General features: G+C 32.5%; 1 long non-coding RNA gene across 1 annotated transcript in view; it reads right to left on the reverse strand.

Annotated features, from left to right (window-relative positions):
• Positions 1 to 2,166: 2,166 nt before the first annotated feature.
• Positions 2,167 to 25,310, reverse strand: part of LOC130213848 (uncharacterized) — a 192,788-nt gene continuing 169,644 nt past the window's right edge. Inside the window, exon 3 of the long non-coding RNA XR_008835504.1 lies at positions 2,167 to 2,921. This is a non-coding gene — a long non-coding RNA (uncharacterized LOC130213848). The remainder of the gene's footprint in view (positions 2,922 to 25,310) is intronic.

The following is a 25,310-nucleotide window of genomic DNA, read 5'->3' on the forward strand; positions in this document are numbered from 1 at the left end:
CGACAACAATGCAGACTCGTTCTGCAGACTCACTATACTAACTGTACAGCAAAATGCCTCATATTGGACCACGTGACCTCGACTGGACAATACCTTCAAAATATTGGAAACAAAGGTCACGTCAGTCATTGCATTAGCAGAGCGTGGGCTGCAAGAGCCGCATGGCAACTAGATAGTAAACCGTCTTTATGCATGAAATTGAAGTGAAACAGAAGCTAATCTGATTAAACGGCATGAAGAGGAGTTTTTCATTGCTTTTCTCTTTCCTTCAACTAATTCAGCAGAATGGCATTCATCTCGACTCAAACAGCAAAAGCTGACACCCTTTTATTTCTTGCCCACAACAGACTCCGCAATGAGCTGAATTCAGGCCCAATGCTAGGAGTTCCTCATTTGCATAATGAAAGAGAAAATTAGCGAGGAAAAGAGGAGCGAGGACCAAATGAAGTGATCTGGCAAAGTGAGCCCGAATGAAAAAAGAAAGAAAAAAAAGAGTGTGATTTGGATCAGGGGCGGATTTAGTGATTTGGGGGCTCTAAGCAAATCTAATCAAAGGGCACAACAGTCCCGAAATGCACCTTTTTTTTTAATTAATCATTTTAAATAATTGTACTGTATTGTATTTATTTACTTATTTATTACATGTTTTGTTTTATTTATTTTCTTCTTTATTTATTTATTCATTTTTTTTCTCACATCGCTCTCACAAATCTCCTTTTCCATGTTGTATCCTTTTCTGTTTTATTTATTTATTTATTTATTCATTTACTTATTTATTTATATTTTTTTTATTTAGACAATTTTTTTTTCTTATGTCATTAAATCTCCTTTTACATTTTTTATCCTTTGCTTTTTATTTTATTTTTTATTTTTTTTTTTCTCATGTCACTTAATCTCATTTTCCAAGTTTTATCCTTTTCTATGTTTAAGTAATTAATGAATTAATTTTTTCTTGCTACTCAATCTTCTTTTCTGTTTTATTTGTTTATTTATTTATTTATTTAATCACATATCGCTCAAACTCATTTTCTATGTTTTATTCTCTTCTCTACTCTTTTGTTTTATTTGATTTTTTCATTTATTTATTTATTTTATATATTTTTTTCTTATATAGCTCAATCTTCTTTTCTGTTTTATTGCTTTCTATGTTTTTTTATTTACTCATTTTTTATTTACTTTTTTATTTTTATTTATTTTTTCTTATGTCACTAATTTTCCTTTTTTATTTTTATCCTATTCTTTCTTTCTTTCTTTCTTTCTTTCTTTCTTTCTTTCTTTCTTTCTTTCACATCACTCTCTTATATCTTATACTTTTCTGTTTTATTCTTTCCTGTTTTGTCTTCATTTCCATTTATTTATCTTATTTTGTTTATTATATCACTCAATCTTTTCTGTTTTATTCTTTTAGTTTTATTTATTTTTATATATCACTCAATATCCTTTTCTATGTTTTATTCTTCTGTTTTATATTATTTCTTTTTTCATTAATTTTTTTTCTTATAATACTCTTACATCAATCTCCTTTTCTGTTTTATTCTTTCCTGTTTTATCTTATTTTTTTCTAATATCACTCAATCTCCTTTTCTATGTTTTATTTAATTTTTTTCTCATATCACTTCTTTTTTGCTTTATTGTTTTCTTTTGTTGTTTTTTATTTTATTTGTTTTAAATTTTTTCTTATGTCATCTCCTTTTCTATGTTTTATGATTTTCTGTTTATTTATTTATTTATTTATTTATTTATTTATTTATTTATTTATTTATTTATTTATTTATCTTATATTACTCAGTCTCCTTTTCTGTGCTTTATTCTTTTCTTTTCTATTTTATTTTATTTTATTTTATTTTATTTTATTTTATTTTATTTTATTTTATTTTATTTTATTTTATTTTATTTTATTTTATTTTATTTATTTTTTCTTATGTTATTCAATCTACTTTTATGTTTAATTTATTCATTTAGATTTATTTATGTTTCACTTAATCTCCCTTTATATGTTTTATCTTAATGCAATATCATTTAAATGATTACATTTTAATAAACAAACAAATAAATAAATAAATAAATAAATAAATAAATAAATAAATAATAAATAAATAAATAAATAAATAAATAAATAAATAAATAAATAAATAAATAGTTTTTAAAACTAAATCTTTACCTGATTTGACTGCATGACTGCTCCATGATTTTGTGTCCACAAATTTGTGAAGATGTTATAATTACATTAAAATGTTATTTGTTGGACCCTCACCATACAAAATATGCAGAAAACCCATATTATAGGTTTAATTTATACTTCTAGGTATTTATTGGGGGCCAAGTTTAGCAGTGAAGTACGCAATTTTGGTGCATTAGTCTTGTAAACAGTATAATTATTTTCATAAACGTTTCAGCTCAATGCTTTCCTCAGGGTGTCACTGTCAGTGTCACACACTGAGGAAGGCCTTGAGCCAAAACATTTGTGTTTTATATCTCTGAAGAATGTGAAAAAAAGGAATATAAAGTAATTACAAGTATTTAACAATTATTGATTTATTAGGGCCACCAAATTTCCCAGGGCCCTAAGCAGCTGCTTGGCCTACTTCACTTATTGGTTAAATCCGCCCTTGATTTGGACGCAGATTTACCTTAACAACTGGTGCGGCGGCGGATGAAGCAGAGCGTTTAACATTGAGTTCGTTGCTGGCCGTGGTCACTGCGATGGTCACTGGTGTAGGCAGGAGAGATGGGATCACTGGCAGAGGAAGGAGTCCCGGACGGTTATTACCGTTAGCCACAGGTGGAGGTGCTGCTGGGGAACATCCGCCATTGTGGAGGCTGCTGGGGCGCTCGCGACGCTCCCACGGCCCTCGATAGTCCCTCTCGAAGCGGTGGTGGTGTCGTGACATCACTTCCTCTTAGAGGACACGAGGCGCTGTCTGAAAGAGTACACAAACAGAGATATGGAGATGATTACACCCTGTCAAAACACTGAACAGAGAAAATAAACGGAGCTGCGTGGCAGGTTTGACGTGCAATGCTAGAAAAACATCTCAATATCTGCCAGACGGTGGGTGAAAAACGGGATTTTAGGGGATATAAAAATAAAAACAAATATTTATTGTGTTTATTTAGTACTCAAAAAACAGTAATAATTAAATAAAACAACAAAAATAATTATTAGATAAAAATAATTAAATAAACTATTAAATAATTAAATAAAACGAGTAAAAAAGGGATTTTAAAATATAAAATAAAAAATATATAATTAAATAATCTATATATAAATTATAAAATAATTAAATACTATATATATATATATATTTATATATATATATATATATATATATATATATTTATATATATATATATATATATATATATATATATATATATATATATATATATATATATATAAATAATATTAGCCCCCATTTTTATTTTGTTTTTCCTTTTTTAAATACTTGCCAAATGATGTTGAACAGAGCAAGGAAATTTTCACAGTATGTCTGATAATATTTTTTCTTCTGGAGAAAGTCTTATTTGTTTTGGCTAGAATGAAAGCAGTTTAAATTTTTTAAGCACCATATTAAGGTCAAAATTATTAGCCCCTTTAAGCTATATATTTTTTTCAGATAGTCTACAGAACAAACCATCATTATACAATAACTTGCCTAATTATCCTAACCTGCCTAGTTAACCTAATTAACCTAGTTAAGCCTTTAAATGTCACTTTAAGCTGTATAGAAGTGTCTTGAAGAAAATCTTGGCATCATGGCAAAGATAAAATATAAATAGATATGAAATATGTGATAATAATAATTAAAACGTGATGAATTCAATAAAAAAACTAAGAAATATTAAATAAAATAATTAAATAATAAAAAATAATTAAATAAAAATAATTTAGAAATCAAATCAAGTATAATTAAAGGAAATAGAGTATATTTAATGAATGAATGAAAGAATAAATAAATAAATGAATAATTGATTAAATAGAGCTTCTTGGCAGGTTTGACGTGCAACACTAGAAAACATGAAGCATATCTCTAGAAACATCTTTATAGCTGCCAGATGGGCAAAAAGGGAGATTTTAAATATAAATATATATATATATAACATGTGTTTTTAATGCTGAATTATGGGCTATTGCATGGGCAATAATAATTTAAATTACAATTTTTAAAATAATTTTATAATTTAACATTTTAATGAATCCAATAAAACAACAGCCACAAAAAAATAAAATAAATTACATTTAGAAATTAAAGAATTCAATAAATACATAAATAAATAAAAATATAATTAATAGATTTTTTTTTTTGCCAAAAATACAATTGGATCATTTTTATAAAAAAGTTTAAATACTTCCAATTAAAAATGACTAAGTACACTTCTCCTTAATAAAATACAAATTAATAAATACAAAATAGAGAGCGATGGAGATGATTTCACACTGCCAAAACACAAACAAGAAACTCAGCAAACAAATGGAGCTTCTTGGCAGGTTTGACATGCATCTCTAGAAAACTTGCTGCAAACATCTCAATATCTGCCAGACGATGGGTAAAAAATAAGAGAGGAATTTTAGACTGACATTGCTTCAGCTGTTAGTAAAAAATATGTAATATTGATAGAAAGGTTGTATAAGATTGCGTAATATTCTGTGTGTGGATAAATATTTTGCACATCTGTGTAAAATGGTCAGTCCATTGTTGGAGATTTTTCAGACTGACTAAAGACAAACAAAATTTTTTGTCATAATAATAATAATAATAATAATAATAAAAATAACAACAATAATAATTATAGGCAGTTCATTCCGCTGTGGTGACCCCTGACAAATAAAGAGACTAAGCCGAAGGAAAATGAATGAATTAATAATAATATTAATAATAATAACAACAACAATAACAAAAATAATAATAATTAATGTAAATAAATTTAAATAAAATAAATAACATAAAATAAAATAAATTAAATTAAAACGAAAAAAATGCATTCATATTCGTGACTTTTCAGACTGACCAAAGAAAAACAAAAATGTTTTGGTCTTAAAAATAAATAAAATAAAATAAAATAAAATAAAATAAAATAAAATAAAATAAAATAAAATAAAATAAAATAAAATAAAATAAAATAAAATAAAATAAAATAAAATAAAATAAAATAAATAAAACAAAAAACTAAATAAATATAACAAAAATTCTAAATAAAATAAAATAAAATAAAGAAATAAAAAAATATATAATAATAATAATTATTATTATTATTAAATAAAATAATTTAAAATAACATAAATAACATAAAATACAATGAATACAAATCAAAAGAAAAAACATTCGAATAAACAAACAGATATACAAAACTATTATTGTGCTTACGTCTAAAAAATAAAAAACAATTAAAACTAAATAAATAAACATTCAAATAAAACGATCAAATTTAATTAAACATACAAAGTAAATAAAGTAAAATAGACAAAACAAAAAACAAACAAATACAACTAAAATAAAAAACAAAAAAAACACCAAAGTTTTCAAAATGCATGATTATACTATAAAAATATATATTAATAAAAATTATACAAATATAAAACTACAAAAAGTAGCCTACACATAAACATATAATTTTAATACATTTACATAAAGAACACTAATAATCTTAGCTTCTAATTGCAATACAATAATGTGCACCTTTTGTTCAGCTGCTTTTCACAATAATTATTGTGAAAAGCACTATACAAATAAACTAGAATAGAATTGAATTGATTACACATTGTGAAAAAAATAATTCAAAACAACCTTTACACAAATAACAAGCATTTCTCAGCAGCAGCGTCCTTTTCATGTTAAAAATAACACATTTACAGCCTTCCCAAGAGGAAAAAATACCATTTATTTACAAGCCCCACAAGAAAAAAAAACAGCAGTTTACAAGAAATCTTGCGCTCTTCCAGATGCGTATAAGATCCTTCCAACTAGCCCGAGTTCTCCTAACCAGCTTAAAACCGTCCAGCAAGGCCTCATGATTTTAATGAATCTAATCGCCGTCTTTATTGCGTATTTATTGCAGGACACGATACAAGAAAACAATGTGGCGGTCTGCTTAACCTGATTCTGGGCTTATTTGCAGTGTCTTCTTTATATGGTGGTGTTTCTCTATCTAATAACGTTTTTGAGAGTGGCATTATTAGCTTCTCTGTTTGTATGTGAGAGAACAGATTAAGCTCTTAGTAAAATAAGCCACTTTTGGCGGTTTCGTTGCAAAAAACTCAGGATTTATTGCACTTTGGCTTGCCGTTTTATTTTGGAGTCAGATGAACAAGACAGAAGAGATCGAGGAGCCAGCGTGATGTACAGCTGAAGTCAGAATTATTAGCTGCTCTGTATATTTTTGCCCAATTTCTGTTTAACGTGCAGAAGATTTTTTTTCTAAATTTCTAAATATAATAGTTTTAATAACTCATTTCTAATAACTGATTTGTTTTATCTTTGCCATGATTACAGTATATAAGATTTCACTAGTTCTTTTTCAAGACACTAGTATTCAGCTTAAAGTGACATTTAAAAGCTTAACTACAGTAAGTTAATTAGGCAAATACTGTGAAATTTCTTTGCTCTGTTAAACATCATTTGGGAAATATTTAAAGCTGAAAAAAATGCACAAGAGGGCTAAACATTTTGGTTTTAACTGTATAAGCCAGAAATTATCATAATATTTAGCAAGCATGTCATTTTTTTCCAGTACAGTACATCCAATGAAACAGGAATTGAAGCTATTAATATTAAAATTATTATTATATTTATTCTACAAAGACAGGCACACACATAAACATATAAATCATACGATTACTTTTGGTATTTGTTGTAATAAAAAGTAGTTTATATATTTATATATATATATATATATATATATATATATATATATATGTATATTTATATATATTATACAATTTCTGTTTAATGAAAAAAAATTTTTTCAGCACATTTCAAAACATAATAGTTTTAATAACTCATCTCTAATTACTGATTTATTTTATCTTTGCCATGATGACAGTAAATAATATTTGACTAGATATTTTTCAAGACGCTTCTATACAGCTTAAAGTGACATTTAAAGGCTTAACTAGGTTAACTAGGCAGGTTAGGGTAATTAGGCAAGTTATTGAATAACGATGGTTGTTCTGTGGACTATCGAAATATATCTTGCCGAAATAAAACAAATAAGATTTTCTCCAGAAGAAAAACTATTAATCAGACATACTGTGAAAATTACATTGCTCTGTTCAACATCATTTGGCAAATATTTAAAAAAGAAAAAAAAATTCAAAGGGGGGCATATACATATACATACACACACACACAAACACACACACACACAAATATACACACATATATACACTATACTTTGACTCTTAAGTTAATCAGGTTTCATAACAATTTTTTTAAGTTTTACAAATTTTCATTTATTTTTTTAATCAGTTTTATTGATATAAGTTGAAATGACTTGCAAAATGTGTTTGATTCAACTTAATTTAAGGCAGGAACCAATCTTGCTGTGTTTGTGTGTGAGTGTGCGTGTCTGTGTGTCACAAATAGAGGTTACAAATCTATTGTATATAACTAAACAGTAAAAAATTGCAGTGAAGTTTACAGTATTACTAGCACATTTCACAGTATTACTGGCAAAATTTATAATATTACTGCCAAATTAGGGTTACAATTTACAAGCACACTGTAAATTTTACATCATTACTGGCAAATTTTACAATATTACTGTAAATTTTACATAATTACTGGCAAATTTTACAATATTACTGTAAATTTTACATCATTACTGGCAAATTTTACAATATTACTGTAAATTTTACATCATTACTGGCAAATTTTACAATATTACTGTAAATTTTACAGTATTACTGGCAAAATTTTCAATATTACTGTCAAAATGTACAGTATTATTCGCAAGCACACTATAAGATTTAATAATAATAATAATAATAATAATAATAATAATAATAATAATGCATTTTATTTAAAGGCACCTTTCTTGACACTCAAGGTCACCGTACAAGACAGCTAGAACAATCAGTTCAAATAAATACAATATAAGTGAATAGAATATAATACAACATTTTAAAAATGTAGTCGAGTTAAAGAGATAAGCTGTTCTAAACAGATGTGTTTTGAGTTTGGATTTGAAGGATCTGCTCCCCATGGTGACAAGGCGGACAGAGGGAACAGTGAGGTAAATGGAAGAAGAAGACTTGAATGTTCGAGAAGGTGTGGTGATATAAACAAATTAACAAGGTATGGAGGAGCGAGATTGTGGATTGCTTTAAAAGTGAGAAAAAGTATTTAATAATTAATTCTGAAAGAGATGGGAAGACAGTGAAGCTGTTGTAGAATGGGTGTGATGTGACAGATAGAGGGGGTTTTTGTGAATTTTTTTTACAGTATTACTGGGAGTTTTTACAGGTCTACTGGCAACATTTACAATATTACTGGCAAAATGTACAGTATTACTGATAAAATGTAAAAGCATATTGTGAATTTTGCCAGTAATACTATAAAATACTAAAAAAATTACTAGCATAATTTCCAAGCACACTGTACATTTTACAAGCACACTGTGAATTTTACAGTATTACTAGCTAAATTTACAAGCACACTGTACATTTTACAAGCACACTGTAAATTTAACAGCATTACTAGCAAAATTTACAAGCGCACTGTACATTTTACAAGCACACTGTGAATTTTACAGTATTACAAGCAAAATTTACAAGCACACTGTACATTTTACAAGCACACTGTGAATTTTACAGTATTACTAGCTAAATTTACAAGCACACTGTATATTTTACAAGCACACTGTGAATTTTACAGTATTACAAGCAAAATTTACAAGCGCACTACATTTTACAAGCACACTGTGAATTTTACAGTATTACAAGCAAAATTTACAAGCACACTGTACATTTTACAAGCACACTGTGAATTTTACAGTATTACTAGCAAAATTTACAAGCACACTGTACATTTTACAAGCACACTGTAAATTTAACAGCATTACTAGCAAAATTTACAAGCGCACTGTACATTTTACAAGCACACTGTGAATTTTACAGTATTACAAGCAGAATTTACAAGCACACTGTACATTTTACAGTATTACTAGCTAAATTTACAAGCACACTGTAAATTTAACAGTTTTACTAGCAAAACGTACAATATTACAGTGATGGTTGGGTTTAGCGAAAGGGGTTGGGACATAGAAAATACAAGGTACATCCCAAAATCGGATACTTATTCTACGCCACTTTATAGTATAAATAGTGTAAGTAGTGCATTCACACTGAAAACTCTAAAAAGCACTAAAAAGAATAAGTGCACTTTAAATACCCGGATGATGCACTTATTCAACCGTTAAAATTAAGTGTGGAATGTTGGACACTTCACGCACTCAACAGCCGCTGCTTTGCGTAGTACCGGAAGGGGCGGAGCTTTCGAGCACTGATGTTGGATTACGTTATTTATTTGGATTGTGAAACCAGAAATCTCCTACGAGAGTGATTATAGCGCCTTCCGATGGTGAATGTGGTAATACTCATAGCGGTTATTATTTGATAGTTGGGTCATTTATTTCATTAATTTGGCAGCCGTCAAACGTCATCTGGGAAACGGTTTGAATTTCCGCTAAGTAAAATAAAGTTAGTGTTCCATTTGGGACGACACTACATACATATGCTACTCTATTGAGTGTGTAAGTGCATAAGTACATAATGTGCCAATTGAGACTCAGCTACAGTTTCTACAGTATAAAAACAATGAAAACCTACATGTCCCCACAATACACAAAAACAAACTCGAGCATGTGTGTCTGTGTATGTGTCATCTTTTCCAGTTTTCCACCACATAAACAGTGTTGTGTAACTCCAAAAATAAAGTCGACTAAATAAATCAATCCTGAAAGAATCCACCTAAAAATGCACACTATCTATTTTTTCGCTAATATGCTTCAGCTGTCAATGTCACTCTGTTCTTGTTAGCCCGCGTCTGCATATTTCCATGATTCAACAGATGTAACCTGCTGAAGATAAAGCATCATGGCACAATCGTCTGGAGACAGAGAGAAGGCCCATATATTCACAAAACACAAGATCCACACTCTATCCCCTGAGTAAATCACACAGAGAGAGAGAGAGAGAGAGAGAGAGAGTACAGTAGCCGCTAATGACACCGCTGCCATAATTGCAGTGCATGTTAAAAGCAGCTGATTAATTATTCACATCTTTTGAAAGATTGGCAGAGTTACAGACGCCTCTAATGCTGTAGATTCACAGCAAACACACGTGTAGATCGTCTCTCTGTATTCTCCACATACAGTCAAAGAGAAAAACACAACTGTCTGCTCTGAATCGCTGCTGACGCTGAAAGACATGCTTGCACAAGATATCATACTCAATTTTATACATAGACCAATCTTGAATTTCCAAGGCCGCTTCAGAATATTTATTTATTTATTTATTTATTTATTTGATTGCATTTTATTATTTATTCATTCATTTTACTTTGGCTCAGTCCCTTATTTATCAGGGGTCGCCATAGCGGAATGAACCGCCAACTTATCCAGCATGTGTTTTTATGCAGCGGATGCCTATCCAGCCGTAATCCAGTACTGAGAAACACCCATACACACTCCCATTCAGACACACATCCATACAATAAAAAAACATACAAACTCCATACAAACTCAACACAGAAATGTCAACTGGCCCAGCCGGGACTCAAACTAGCAACCTTCTTGCTGTGCTAACCACTGAGCCACTCTTTATTATTTATATTATATATAATTAGTTTTCATTAAAATTAATTCATTCATTTTCTTTCGGCTTAGTCCCTTTATTAATCTGGGGTCGCCACAGCAGAATGAACCGCCAACTTAACCAGCATATATTTTACGCAGCGGATGCCCTTCTAGTGATGCCCATCACTGGAAAACACCCATACACTCTCATTCACACACATACACTATGGACAATTTAGCGTACCCAATTCACCTTGTGATCGTCTCTGGACTGTCGGAGAAACCAGAGCACCCGGAGGAAACCCATGCCAACACAGGGAGAACATGCAAACTCCACACAGAAATGCCTACTGACCCAGCCAAGGCTTGAACCAGTGACCTTCTTGCTGTGAGGTGATCGTGATGCCCACGGTGACGCCCAAAAACAATTAATTATTTATTTATTTATTTATTTATTTATTTATTTATTTATTTATTTATTTATTCACTCATAAATTAAATTAAAATACAATTTATTTTTGCTTTATTAAGTAATTTACTTATTTATTTGTTTTATTTTAAAAAATATAGTATGATGTATTATAATATATTTTTGAAAGAACTAAAGACAATAAATAAATAAATACTGAATTAATTTTTTGTTTTATTAAGTAATTTACTTATTTATTTTATAATTTTTGAATGAATATATATATATGAATATATATATATATATATATATATATATATATATATATATATATATATATATATATATATATATATATATATATATATATATATATATATTTTTTTTTTTTTTTTTTTTTTTAATCTAACAAAATAACTTACAATGACTAGTACACCCAAATGTATATGTTAGGGAAAAATATTAAATACAAATTTAAAAAAGAGGAAAAATCAAGAAAAGCAAAAATATTGAAAAATGTAGTTGAAATGTTGTAGGTTTTAATAAATTTTTGCAATATTCATTCATTCATTTTCTTTTCGGCTTAGTCCCTTTACTAATCCGGGGTCGCCCCAGCGGAATGAACCGCTAATTTATCCAGCACATGTTCTGTGGGAAACATCCATACACACTCACTCACATTTCGGACAATTTAGCCTTCCCAATTCACCTTTCCCGCATGTTTTTGGACTGTGGGGGAAACTCATGCGAACGCAGGAAGAACATGCAAACTCCACACAGAAACGCCAACTGACCCAGCCGAGGCTCGAACCAGCGACCTTCTTGCTGTGAGGCGACAGCACTACCTACTGCGCCACCTTTTTTTTTCGTGACATATAACATGAATTTAACACGTATTATCTTTAAATTTCTAAATGTGTATAGTAATTAAAATATTATTTTATTAAATTTATCTGTTTAATAAATCTGTTTTGTTTAAATGCATCAAAACACATTGCCTAAATTCACTGAGAAATAGATAAAAATATTCGGGCTGTACTCATTTATGCTGAGCACTGTATATGCTTTTTCATTCATAGGAAAATAAAGCAAAAACCTCTGCATCTCCACTCTATTTATCCATCTGTTTTATACGTGCATTTTATTGCACACAATCAGTGATAAAACAGTTCTTGCTAACACCATCTTTCTATTTTTCTGACATTAATGAGGTGTAAATCTCATGGGCTACAGCAAGTCTACAGTGCATTAGGAGTGGAGATGGACATTTTATTACTAAATCCTTTCATTCAGATCTCAATAAAGCAGACTCCAGTGGCTCGGGCTTATATTCAGTGTGCTGTACATGAATCAACATTCACATGTGATCTGCTATTGATCCACTGCTGTCTCTGCAAACATACAACACATCTGCATTGATGATTCATAAGAGTTGTGCTGTAATAACTGCTCTAGACGGCAGCTTTAGCTGTGCTATAACTGGCTCATAATGTTTTCAGCTTTTTCATCACAAGTGAATCAGTATCAACAGTACAACCAGTATCTGATTCATAAGTAAATGAGTCCTTAAGAAGAACTGAATCATTAGATTCAAACACAACCAGCACAGTCCAATTACAGAAGAAACGTAGTCTTTTATTTTTGTGAACCGGACACAAATAACACAACCAATATAGTCTGATTCATAAGTGAATGATTCACTGAAAAAAATTAATCATTAGAATCAAACACAAACAACTCATTCCAATAACAGAAAACACTGAATCAGTTATTTTTGTGAATCAGTCACAAATAGTACAACTAGTATAGCCTGATTCATAAGTGAATGTTTCGCTGAAAAGAACTGAATCATTGGATTCAAACACAAACAGCACAGTCCAATTACAGAACAAACTGAATCATTTATTTTTTTGAACCAAACACAATCTGCTGCACAACCAGTATAGTCTGATTCATAAGTAAATGGTTCATTGAAAGGAACTGAATCACTAGAGTCAAACACAAACAGCTCATTACAATTACAGAACAAATTGATTCAGTTGTTTTTGTAAACCTGTCACAAACAGAACAACCAGTAAAGTTTGATTCATAAGTGTGTGATTCCTTGAAAAGAACTGAATCATTAGAGTCAGACACAAACCGCTCATTACTATTACAAAACAAATTATCATTTATTTTTGTGAACCAGTCACAAACACAACAACCAGTTTATTCTGATTCATACGTCTGTGATTCCTTGAAAAGAACTGAATCATTAGTCAAATATAAACAGTCCAGTTACAGAACAAACTGAATCTTTTTTTTTGTGAACCAAACATAATCTGCACAACCAGTATAGCCTGATTTGTAAGTGAATGATTCCTTAGTTGAGTATTAACATCTAAAAGGACATAACACAAACAGCTCATTTCAATTCCCCAACCGCCCCACACAAATAGAGTCAAACACAAACAGCAAAAGCAGCTCATTACAATAACATAACAATCTGAATCAGACATTTTTGTACGAACCGAACACAACCTGCACAACCAGTGTAGTCTGATTCATAAGTAAATGGTTCATTGAAATAAACTGAATCATTACAATCAAACGCAAACAGCTCATTCCAGTTACAAACAAACTGAATCAGCTATTTTTTGTGAATCAGTCACAAACAGCACACCAGTGTAGTCTGATTCATAAGTGAATGATTCACTAAAAAGAACTGAATCATTAAATTCAAACACAGTGCAATTCCAGAACAAACTGAATCAGTTATTTTTGTGAACCAAACATAATCTGCACAACCCGCATAGTCTGATTCATAAGTGAATGATTCCGTGAAAAGAACTGAATATTTAGAATCAAACGCAAACAGCTCAGTCCAGCTACAGAACAAACTGAATCAGTTATTTCAACTAGTGTAGTCTGATTCACAAGCAAATGACTCTAATGACTTGGTTCTTTTCAAAGAATCAAACACAAGCGCTCTAATCCAATTACAGAACAAACTGAATCATTATATTAATGTGAATCAAACACATGCTACACAATACTTTCAGTCCGATTTCTGAATGAACATCTCAGAGTCAGTTATGATTCCCATTCCAAACACAGTAAGAGTGAAACAGGCTTTGCCGCAGACAGAGCGAGCGAGAGACGGATAATGAGAGTCAGACTATTGAGAGTGACAGAGACAATATCAGAGTGAGAGGGAAACTGAGAGAGTGAGACAGAGAGAGAGAGAGCGAGACAGACCGACAGACAGACCGACAGACCTCAACACTTGACACTCCAGCTCTCTCAGTGCCGCTCCTGTCATCTGACGCCTTTTTCCCCCTCTCTGTCTTTCAGATGCTGAGGGATTGTGAAAGGGAAGCACAGAGCGCTACAGTTTTTTAGGAAAAGAAACCCTTGGAAGCGCTCCCTTCAAAGTACACAATCCTGACATGATACGAGCCCGTGATGTTCTTCGCTACTGGAGCACAGCTTGATGAATGCACTGCGGTCCCCGCCAGACGAAACACAAACTACTGCTACACGCTCAAATAATACAGACAAAGATTGATACACATACACATATGTGCACACCACTCAAGCACATATGATCATACACACAAGTAGACATACGCACACATGCATCCACACATACACACATACTGTATGCAAGCAGCCCTAACACATACTGTACAGGCTTTATAGAAAGTTGTATGGTATTGTGCATAAATTACGTCTATATTGTTTTGTTTTATGCAGTAATATAACACTTTTTGCTGTAATAGTTAAATATTTTTATTGTTTTATTATTTTGTATTATTATTAATTATAATAATAATTACTTATTTACTCCCTGGGCCATTTATATTGAAGTTGTTACTTAGTCGAACCATGTTGGTGTTTTGTAACATCTAGCTTTTATGAGGTGAATTGTTAGCCCAACGCTCAACCCCCAACCTGGAAGACTGTGGGAGAAACCGAAGGACCCAGAGGAAACCCATGCCAACACAGGGAGAACATGCAAACTCCACACAGTAATGGCAACTGGGGCTCAAACCACCAACCTTCTTGCTGTGAGGCGACAGTGTTACCCACTGCACCGCACTGTGTCACCCATATATATATATATATATATATATATATATATATATATATATATATATATATATATATGAGCAATATCACACTAGTAGCAGTGGCTGTATGACTGATACGGCTGTATATCGGCACTTGTGGGAGGCGTGCTTTGGCTCAAGGCCACTGGTCGAGTGCCTTACTGTGCCACTAGTGATGATATACAGCTACATCGCACTGCTACTCATGCGATATTGCGTTTATACAACAGTTTGATGGCTTAATTGTGTATATAGAAAAGAAAATCAAACACAGAGAGTCTCAAAACCCTTTTGTATGAGGAACTACTTTCCTCCGCCATTCATTCACATCTGCTTCAGAACAGCAGAAACCATTACTAATTCACCAACGTCACTTTAGAGCTAGTATTTGAATAATTCTCTAGCAGTAATGTGTAAAGTGATGACAAAACAGCTGATTTTGCTGACATTTTAAGATTATAAGGCTGAACGGCATGAAATGCCATCAGTCTACAGAGATTTCCCAGTATTTGTCAGTTGCAATCAGGAGATCACAATAATTAACCCTGAAAAAGCCAAAGCAAAGCAAACACTAACTTACCAGATTACTGTTGTGTTTGCGAAAAGGAAAAACTCTAAACACATGCGGACATTTCTTCTTTCTTTCTTTTCACTGAACGTCTGCAGTAACGAAACCAGGAGATGTATTAAAAACAAACAGATGGCCAACCAAAAAGTAACTCAGGGTTTTAAAGAGTGGCCAACACAAAATATACAAATTCATGATATGCGAGTTCCATCTCACACTCAATACACTACAATTACTATGGTATAAATACAGTACTACAACATACAAAAGAGAGAGAGATTGACTTAGAATGACACTTACCAATTTAATAATGATTTTATCAGCTGTAGTTTGAAATTAGGCATTAGTTTTTCTCCTCTAAGGGCTTATTATGCGGTATCTTGTGAATGGACAATGTCAACCGTTTTTGCTCTTCTCCGAAATAATAAATATTTAAAATAGGCACTGTCCTTATACATGAACTGCATAGTTGCAATTTAAACAACTACTTTTCAACTAAAAAGCCTCAAAAGTAGATTATGTTGTCCAGCAGCTGCAATATTTGTCAAACTGTTGTGGGTTTATTGATCTGCTGTCACTCTATGTGGGCGGAGTAATACACAAGGGAGAAGAGGCTGTACAAGTGCTGATATTAGGGGGTAACAAATAGCTATCAGCCAATCAGACTTGAGAACCAGATGTCACGATCCAGAGAGGGGAAAAAGGGGCGAGGACCCAAGTGCAGGGTAAATATGAATTTATTTATAATAAAACAAAATGAAAGGCAAAAACAGCAAAACAAACTACCCTGAGGGGAAAAACATGACTAAAGCTACGGTCACACTGGGCTTTGTGTGTGTGAAATTCTGTCGTACAGCGCTGCGAAAAGGGGCGGGGTTAAACAAGATGATTAGACATTAATAAAGTGAGCGATTGCTCAATGTTTTTAATTTCTGTCCAGAGAGGTCTTCTTTTGATCCTCGATTGATCTCACGCAGTCAAGTGATGCGATTTCGCAGGTCAGAGCTCACCAAGCTTGAACTTTGCACTGCAGCAGCATGTGAAACTTGACTCATGACCCTGCGTTTCCGGTCTGACGCATTCGCGTGCGTATGAATGGAAGTCTGTGGGGAGAAAAGCCCACTGTGACCACAGCTTTATAAAGCAAAAACAAACTTGACTGGGTTGGCTGGACAAAGTAGGGCTAGACACAACAGGACAAGGAAATATCGACGACGAACTGGCACAGGACAGCACACATGAGGAGAATATAAGCAGGAGTAATTAATACTCAAACAGATGAACATAATTAACTAATAATGGGTTAACAAGGAGGGTGGGACTAGACAATAGACGGGAGAGCACCTGACACAAAGAGACAACACAAGCCAGGTGCTCACATTAAACAGGACAAGAACACGCAGCCAATGAGAGAACTCATTAACTGAGTGTTCTTATGACTGGACAAACACTGAAGCACACAACAAAAGCACGCGACCAATGTAAACACAGAGCCACGTGCTTTGACAACAGACACAAGAAACGAGAACACGATAAGTGAAAACACCTTACCGTGCGCTCACATAAATGCAACCCGCATGTTTCATCTCAGCGCCAACCAAAACCGAAACCAACTAGACGGAGACGCTGAGAATGAAACAGCGCGATGCTGACGAAACACCACAAACACGAGTACAAGAGCTCGCGTCCCAAGGACGCGCAGACCCCGCGCGCCCGCATCAAGCGGTAGCGGGCACGGTCCGCGAGCACCTTTGATGACGCGCACCCAGACAATGACAAAACAAGTGCTCGACCCAAGGAAACTCGAGCAGAGCACTAACAGGACAGGACAAGACAGAGCTAGTGTCCGGATTCTGCCACAAAACAAGAATTAACAAGACCAGAGTGGCAGAACCCTGACACCAGACAGAGAACCAGATATATATGTGTATATATATAATATAGTCCCTTTATATTATTAATTATTATTTAATATATTTTATATATTTTTTCATATATTTTAATTGTATTAATTATTTTATTTAACTATTTCATTTTAGAATGATAAATGAGACGTATGTAAATGTTTATGGATTTTAGCTTGACTAAAGCTAATTACTAAACTTGACCTAACATAGCCTTCATCCTGGCAGCTGTTTTCATTTCTGTTGTTCTGTTGATCTGCTTTACGATGGTCATTATGTTATGTTTGATAGTGTTTGACAGTTTCATTCTGATAAAATCACATTGATCATTGCTTTTATCTTAACAAATGTGGACGTTTTCTGATTGCTGCCTCTAAGTTTAAGTCCCAGGGATGCAATGTTGCTAAATATGACTAAAAAAAACAAACAATTAGGTTAAATCTTATATTTTGCATACATGACACAGAATCACTTTTACCCACTTTATTAACACTAATCTTGACACGTTAAGTTGTAATATGGTAAATAATGTTTAATTTCCTACTCAGACCATTCGTTTTGCTTCATAAGACATCAGTGGAGCCGTGCCTATTGATTTGGACATGTTTGTATGCGTTTATTTGTAATCTATAAAACCTGTAACCATTCACTGCCATTATAAGAATCGCAGCAGACCACAGATTCAGCTAAAACATATCATATTATGTTCTGCTTATAATAACTGGATCTGGCAACATGGACAAACTCACACAGGCATATCTATTTGCATTTACAGAACTTGATAACATGAATAAATGATAGCTCATAGAATGCTATGGGCCTGATCATAGAGTCTGTGCCTACAGAAACTGAAATGAAGACCATCTTTAATTCCTGGTCTCAAGCTGAGGTAAACGGTAGAGTTTGGAGGGAGAAATAAAGCAAGAGAAAACTCCAGCAATAAATACAGAGGTGTAGGCAATTCTGATCATTCACACTGTAGCTCTGACAGCTCGGCGATTCACTCCACGTGGCTATTTTTGGAAGAACTTCGAAAGGCCACAGAGCTGCAGCGACTTAATTGAAGCGTGAGAGGAAAAATAAACCATACGGTACAATACAGAGAGAGTGAGAAAAGAAAAAAGAGGCGGACAAACACAGCAATATAAAGCCCAGTTTCACCTGTCTGCCTTTATTTATCAACTCTGCGGCTGTCGGGTTAATGCATTCATTCTGCTGGATTGATTTTAATGAAAACATATGTAATTAATCATGCTTATTTGATATGCTGCAGGTTTCTGATGGAGCGGCTCCAGCTTGAAATAATGTCCAGATTAAAAGTTGCTCGACTTCATTCATTCATTTGTTTTACTTTGGCTTAATCCTTTTATTTATCAAGGGATTCCACAGCAGAATGAACTACCAACTATTCCGGCATATGTTTTATCCAGTGGATGCCCTTCCAGCCATAACCCAGAACTGGGAAACACCCATAAACTCTCACATTCACACAAATACAGTACGGCCAAACTCCACACAGAAATGCCAATTGGCCCAGCCGGGACTCGAACTAGCGACCTTCTTGCTGTGAGGTTACAGTGTTAACCACTGAGCCACAGATTTCATTCATTCATTCATTCATTTTCTTTTCGGCTTAGTCCATTTATTAATCTGGGGTCGCCACAGCGGAATGAACCGCCAACTTATCCAGCATATGTTTTACACAGCGAATGCCCTTCCAGCTGGAACCCATCACAGGGAAACAACCATACACACTCATTCACACACATACACTACGGACAATTTAGCTTACTCAATTTACCTGTACCACATGTCTTTGGACTTGTGGGGGAAACCGGAGCACCCTGAGGAAACCCACATGAACGCAGGGAAAACATGCAAACTCCACACAGAAATGCCAACTGACCCAGCCGAGGCTCGAACTAGCGAACTCCTAGCTGTGAGGCGACAGCACTACCTGCGCCACCGTGCCGTCCGCCGCTGAGAGTTGCTACACATAATGAAACTTATTGGTTGGAGGTGATAAGCGGCAGCCAATCATAGGAGCGCAGGGAGCGATGCCTGACATTAGGTTTTCATATTACTGTAACATGCAAATGAGATGTCACATTTTATTTTAATATGTTTAAATGAGCATTTGGATTGTTATTTACGTAATGAATAACATTTATTAAAGTCATATGCGAAACAGGGTTATTATAGTTTTAACAAAATCGTTTGTAACTTAAAAATCATGTAAATTGAAAAAATATATTAAAATATGTAATTAAGCAAATATTAATAATACAAATTTAATAATAATATTACTTTATTAATAAACTTTATTAAAACAACAAAAATCCTAAAATATATACTATAAATTACTTGCATTTAAATGATAAAATTAAATGTTTAAATCCTCAAATGTAATATTTAAAATAAAAAAATAAAAAAATATATATATATATAGTTAAAGTAATTTAACTGTTTTTTAATAAAATTTGAATTCATTTAGGTTTTTTATTTTATTTAAATATTACATTTGAGGTAATATATATATATATATATATATATATATATATATATATATATATATATATATATATATATATATATATATATATATATATATATATATATATATATATATATATATATATATTACATTTATATCACATACACTATCTTCCACTATGTAATTTGTTTTTAGAAATGAATGAATGAATAAATAAATAAATAAATAAATAAATAAATCAATAAATAATATATTATTGTAAATATTATGCCTGTCACAATATCTATCATCATATTTTTTGTTGTATGATATAGTGCACCAAAACAGATTCGGATAAACAATATTAATGTCATTTCAAGCCATTTTATGCCACTCATTATTATAAGGCCAGAATGACAATACAATATCATCACAATGCAAGTACACTCTTTTAAAAAACAAAATGTATTCTTAAGAATATTTAATTTAATTTAATAATAGTCACATTAATAATTAGGTATTGGAATCAGAATGCGAAAATGCATATCCTAAATAAATAATAATAAATGTTAACAAAACAGCACAAGGTTAAAAGTAACAGAGGCTGCAATATTTGCTACCAGATCTATTATCAGTTGTCAGACACCACATGAAAATTTACTAAAGTAATTTATAATAAATACGGTCACACTTTACAATAAGGTTCATTAGTTAACAATAGTTAATGCATTTACTAACATGAACAAACAATGAACAAAACATTTAATACAGTATTTGTTCATGTTAGTTAACGTTAGCTAATAAAAAAAATACAGTTGTTCATTGTTAGCTCATGATAACTCACGGTGCATTAACTAATGTTAACAAGCATGCACTTGGATGTTAATAATGCATTAATAAAGGTTCAATTATGATTAATAAATGCTGTACAAGTGTTGTTCAGGATTAGTTCATGTTTGTAAATGCATTAACTAATGAACCTTATTGTAAAGTGTTACAGTAAATACTATAGTGTTTTTTTAACCATACTGACACTGACACCTTCAATAGAGATAGAGATGTTGCACAATCAGCTAGTGTTGCTAGAATTGTTTTTTGTATTGGCGATATTTACTGCATCACCAAAAATGATTGAGGTCATGTCCATGTGTTGTACGATAAGTCCATATATTGATTTTTGTGATAGGAAGAGTAAGTATATTACTATTTGTAATTACTATAATATTAGTAATAACAGTTTCCATAACCTAACAGGTAAAAGAAGGATCAACAACTGGTTTGTCCTACCAATTTATTAATAAAGAGTGCTCAACAAATTACCATAATAATTGAACATGCTACATTTTCATCAATTGACAGCTATAAAAAAAACCATCATCAATCAACCCGAAATCGTAGCACTTGTACTTGAGCTCCGGTAGTCAGACTGTTGTTACTTTCCCATCCCCAGTAGACTGATTCACACACACACACACCCACGACCTGACGGGGTCATTTTAATCAAAATAACACCCGACTCTTTAAAGAGAGCCATTACGGGACGTTAGGAGTGCAATAAATTTGATTGACTCCCTGTCAAGCAAGATTCCACCTCCAAATAGCGAACGACAGAAAGAAGGGCCTGGTTTAAACCCGTATCACCTCCTGCTGCGGCGGCGGGCTTTGTTTTGTGTTGCTTACTCGCCCTCCGTAAACAACTAAATGAACCAAAGTGACGTTTGACAGACACCCAAACACACACCAGGATCGCCGCGCTGAAAATCATCAAATTCTGACAGTGAGCGAATGTGCAAACAGGGACAGTGTGCGGTTGCGTAACGCGCTGTCATCCGTATTAAACACACACACACACACACACACACACATATATTGAGCTCTTCACAGATGATCCTGTATACGGAGATATCACCTGCATTACAAAACTCACTCCTTCCAGCTGTAAAGTGAGACTGAATGAGCCAATAATAGTGGAAATATACTATAGGCTTCTTGTTGTGCTTGATTCCCGAAGCTTTTTGTAACGCTCAGGAAACACAATAGTCAGATGGATCCAATTGCATGTAAAATTTAATGAATGAATCAAGAATGCTCAGCGAGCAATCACACAAAAACATCCAGCCTCGGAAGAGTAAGTAGTCAAATCGGAGGTGACCGAGAGTCCAACAGAGTAACCGATCGAGGTTCCTGACAAAACACAGAGAGACCATAAACAAGTGTAACGAACTGACAATGAAGCACGTAACAACGCTTCTTAAATAGAAGAAGCTAAGTGCCAACAGCTGGGCTGAAGCCAGATCAGCTGATCCTAGTGGTGAGTCACGTGATCACAACACACAACAGAACTACAAAACAATCCCACGTGACATGACAGAAAGAGCGCATGCATCATCAATCGTGACACTTTTAGCGCAGTATATGGGTTGCACAATATATCGTTTCCTTTTCTTGATTGTGTTTATAGATTTATAGATTATGGATCATAGATGACAGATATTTACAACACGTGCAAATACTGAAACGCACTGCAAATAGCACAGACAACAACTAAAATGTGTCGGGTTACACCTTCAAGTTTATCGACTGTTTATTGGATTTTATGGAGATGTAAATACACTGAAAAAAGTGTTGCATGCAAAACTGTTGCAAACTATTTATTTGTGTTGAATTTAAACAAACTAAATTTAATAATGGTCAACTTAATTTGTTTGTTTAAATTCAGCCCAAATAAATTGTTTACAACCACTTAACGTAAAAACATTTTGTAAATCCAAGGAATCATCGTTCGATAATTTTTTTCAGTAAACATTAATTCATCAATCTCTGACTAAACAAGTGCATGAACATACTCAAAACACATGCAAATACAGAAATGCAGTGCAAATAGCACAGATCACAATGAAAATGTGTTGGGGAAATATATAGATGGTTTATTAGATTTTGTGGAGATGCACTAGAATTATCCCAATCGATCTAACATTATAAATTCTTTCCCAATAGATATACTAAGTCATCTGGTGAAATTGTATTGCAAAATAAAAAAAAAACATTTAAATCACAATGCTAGATTTTTCCAACATCATGCAGCCCATATGGTATTATTACAGTATTGACCTAAGCTGCACCAAAAAAAAAAGGTTACTTAAACATGTATAATAACTTGTTTAGAGTGAATACATATTTTATGATACAATTCAATTGAAAAAAGATGGAAGAGTACAATAGGCACAATAGTACAATAAAGTCTCAGTAAATGTTAGTTAATGCATTAAAATCAACCGTGAGAAGTGGCCATATTATAGATATATGTTATTGAAAAAGCAAAACTGAATTTTGTAAGTTATTAACTCCATTTAATTAAATGATTATGGCTTTTGTTTTGTTTTTATTAGGCATTAAAGGGGACCTAATGGGCAAAAATCACTTACATAAGGGGTTTAAACATAGTTGTATGGCAACAGTGTGTGAAGATAACCAACCTCTAATGGCAAAAAATTATTAATTCTATTTGTTTGTAATCATCCTTCATAAAAACAGTCTGCAGCAACAAGGATATTTATCAGGGTCGTAAAGCATTACTTTGCTACAGCAATCGACATCTCAAATTAAATATCACCAACCTGCCCCTAATACTTTATAATCTGATGTTTACTTTACAAATATTGTCAAAAGTGTGAACAAAAAATATGGTTCATATTATAGGGGGCGCCGTGGAATAGCCACCAATGGAAACTGGAGGTGATCCGGTGGTCATGTTTGGCACTGCGGCCAAACAAAATCTTACTAAAACTATTTTTTTGAGATATCAACTTTAAATTTGGACTCTAATTTCTTCAGATATTTAGCTTTGATTTTTTTGGGTCAATTTTAAGCTAAAACAAGTTTTATTAAAGCATATTTTATGTAATAAAATAAAATACACATTTATTGTTTTATGGCATTCACTGTATAAAACATTTGCTGGATAAGTTGGTGGTTCATTCTGCTGTGGCGACCCCTGATGAATAAAGGGACTAACCCAAAGGAAAATTAATGAATATTTAATATTATGACTTTTTATAGATATCACCAGGCAAAATGTTATTTATTAATTAAGCAACAAGGATCTTCATCAGAGTGGTAAAGCATTACTTTGCTACAGCAACTGACATGTAATGCTTTTAGAAGGTTTTAGAAGCTAAATTCAAATCAAATATCATTAATCTGCCCATACTACTTCACAACCTGATGTCTACTTTACAAGTATTGTCAAAAGTATGAAAAATATGGTCACCAATGGAAACTGGAGGTCTTCCGGTGGTCATGTTTGGTACTGCAGCCAAAAAAAATCTTACTAAAACTTATTTTTTTGAGATATCAACTTTAAATTCGTAATAAATCATTAAGATATCGGATTTTTTTGTAAATTTTAGGCTGTTTAGGCAAGTTTTGTAAAACCTATGTAATGTAAAACAAATTTTACATTATAAAATAAAACATACTTTTATTGTTTTATTATTTTCAATAAATGTAAAGGTACATAAGTTTTATTTTATTAACCGTTTACATCTTTACATTAGACATAGCCTAAATCTATGCATCAAAGCATTGAAGATTGCATTCATTTAAGTTGAACATGTTATTTTCATGTCTATGTTCAAAAAGGGGGAGGGGGGGGGGGTGAAAGTTAAGGGATTAGAACAGATAATTCTTTAAAATCAAAGCATTTCTGCTATAAATTAGTATAAACCTCTCAAGAATGTTCTTTGTTGTTGTCTTTCTTTAAACCTGTTAATGATGCAAAACACAGTGTTTTTTTTTTCAAAGGACTCGAGCAGAAGGGCAAGCTTGAGTTATAGGAACACATCAAGACAAAATGAGCCGTGCATTTTCAAATCCCTGCAAATAGCATTCCTTATTAATATTTATAAATCCTACTGAAATCAATGCAATTTAGATGCAAGAATAAAGGAACATGCAGGGTTGATGAAAACAGATCCTCAAAAGCCAAAACACAACAAATCTGATTCGAGTTTGTAAAACCACGCATTTGCTTCCTATTTTTCTGCCGTTTGCTTGTGGAAGAAACAGAAAA

This window comes from Danio aesculapii, chromosome 20 (assembly GCF_903798145.1).
Source record: "Danio aesculapii chromosome 20, fDanAes4.1, whole genome shotgun sequence".
NCBI classification, from domain to species: Eukaryota; Metazoa; Chordata; class Actinopteri; order Cypriniformes; family Danionidae; genus Danio; species Danio aesculapii.